Source organism: Atta colombica, unplaced genomic scaffold (genome assembly GCF_001594045.1).
Source record: "Atta colombica isolate Treedump-2 unplaced genomic scaffold, Acol1.0 scaffold270, whole genome shotgun sequence".
NCBI classification, from domain to species: domain Eukaryota; kingdom Metazoa; phylum Arthropoda; class Insecta; order Hymenoptera; family Formicidae; genus Atta; species Atta colombica.
This window is the reverse complement of record NW_017259371.1, coordinates 18,385-20,682: the sequence shown is the minus strand read 5'-3', so window position 1 is coordinate 20,682 and position 2,298 is coordinate 18,385.

Here is a 2,298-nt window from a genome sequence, read left to right as displayed (position 1 = left end):
CTTTAACAGCATATCTTCTTATACATCTTCGACATCTTATCAAACACATTATATTAACACCTTATACTTTGAGAAGGAGATTCGCATTGACACCTATAGCTTATAAATATTTGGACATTGGAATCAGCGTGGGACTTATGTTCTATGTAAAACTTATGATTGGTAATCGAGACAATCGCATAATCTTGTCTCATACGACATGGAAGGCGTTCATCAAGAGACGTGCAAATTTTGAGCGATTAGCAATCAACTGTTTCTTCTTTTTTAACGGTTCAAGATTTAATTGTAGAACTTGTTGAAATTAGTAATGAATATAATGTAAAAATATCATTGCATGGTACGTACTTGCACATGAAGCTAAAAATCATTCTTTTCATTTAAACATTGTGTCGAACATGTATACTTTAAACTGTGTCAGTATATGGTATTCATGGTGTTAGTGAGAAATTTAAATATTTTGTGACTTTTTTACGCCAAAATTGTATTACTAATCAATGCGATGCTGCAAATATTTTGCACAAAATTTATGATAAAAATTCTATTATAGAATGTGAAGTAATAGCTTACGTTTTACAATATTAGATAGTATTGTATACGCTGCGTTACATGAAAAATAAATGTATTAAACATATTACTCAGTCTTTAAAATTATATTTCATTCCCATCATTCCTTCCTATCTTTTTTCTCAACTCCAAGTTAGATAAGAAAGCACCCTTTTTTAATTACATTAATAAAAATATTATTATAATTGCTAAGTATTCATAAATATCATATCTATTTAATAAATTAAATCTTAAAAGAAAAAGAGAGCGCAACGGGAAGAAGAGAGAGCGTGAATAATAGGATCGCAACGGGTGGGACAGAGAAAAATGCATTCTACAACGGATGAGAGAGAGAAGATAATAGATTGGAGAGAGAGAGAGAAGGCATAAACCCCCTTCCCCCGGTGACGCGCTTTTCCCTCTCCCGTCATCCCTCGCGCCGCGGAACCCTAACGTCTGTGTGCACTTCCCTCTCCCTGACTCTTCACACACACACACATACACACACACGCGCGCGCGCGCGCGCGCACACAACCGCACTAACATATAGTGATCCAGAATCCCCTTATCTATTCTATTATTATTCAAGATTTTATTATCGGTCAGTGATAAAACCTTTAGTAGTAAAATATTTAGTAGTAAAATATTGCCATTGGTAAAATATTGTATCATTGAAAGCACTGCTGGATCGTATAAATGAGTAGCTTTCAATGCGAATGATATTCTTATTGACAGTAATGGCAAAATATTATACAACTGATCGAATAATATTCCTATTGATGCTTATCCAATAGTAACTAATATACCATTAGTCGATATTCCTATTGGATTCCAATGATAAAATATTACTACTGACCGAAAAATTTTCTTATTGAATGCCTCAAGTAGTAAAATCATTTGATAATGATAATGCCGTTGAGTCCGTATAATTTTATTATTAGTTCAAATGATGTTACTATTGATCTGAATGATAATATCATTGACGCTTTTCGCGATGGAATAAACTCTGCTTTATTATTTTTTTAAAAATCTGTTGAATTTGTCCGCTATTGAAAATACGTAGGAAATAGTAAAAAATGTAATTAAATTATTAGGAGTGTTCTTCCCGCGTGTATTATTGTTAAATCGTCCGAACTCAGTGTGTAACCTTTCTTTAATGCTTTCAAAAAGATTAGATTTATTGCATAACTGTTAGATAAGTAATGATAAACGAAAATTTTTCTCGTGGAAAGTTGAATGCAATGATAACATCCTGTCTATCAATCTCCAATTTATGACCCGAGTAACACGAGAAGAATTTCCCTGCCTGCACTATATGTGAAAGAGACGTGCTTTTTTGTTTGCAGAAAATATGAAACATCTCTTGCACGTCGCTTCGACGCAACATACCAAATAATTTGATTATTTTAATTAATCAATTAAATTATTATTGAATTTTTTGTGGTATCATATTTCATATTTCGAAAACAAATAATGTTATTGTATATTTTTTAAAGAATTATTTTCTTTTAACTGTCACGTCGCAAAGACGCATAGAAAATAATATGTATTAAGTTGGTAATGCTACTTAGATATGCATGCATACACAATTGGCAAAATTTATTCTGGAAGAATTTATAGCGGTGTTTAGTCGTTAACGGTAAATAGCTTGAGTTAGCTTGAGTGTACATACGACAATGTACAAGTAAAAAGTAAGTAACTGTCTTTCATTCTTTTGTAATTATGGTTTTTGTGTATAGTTTCTCCATGCATAAT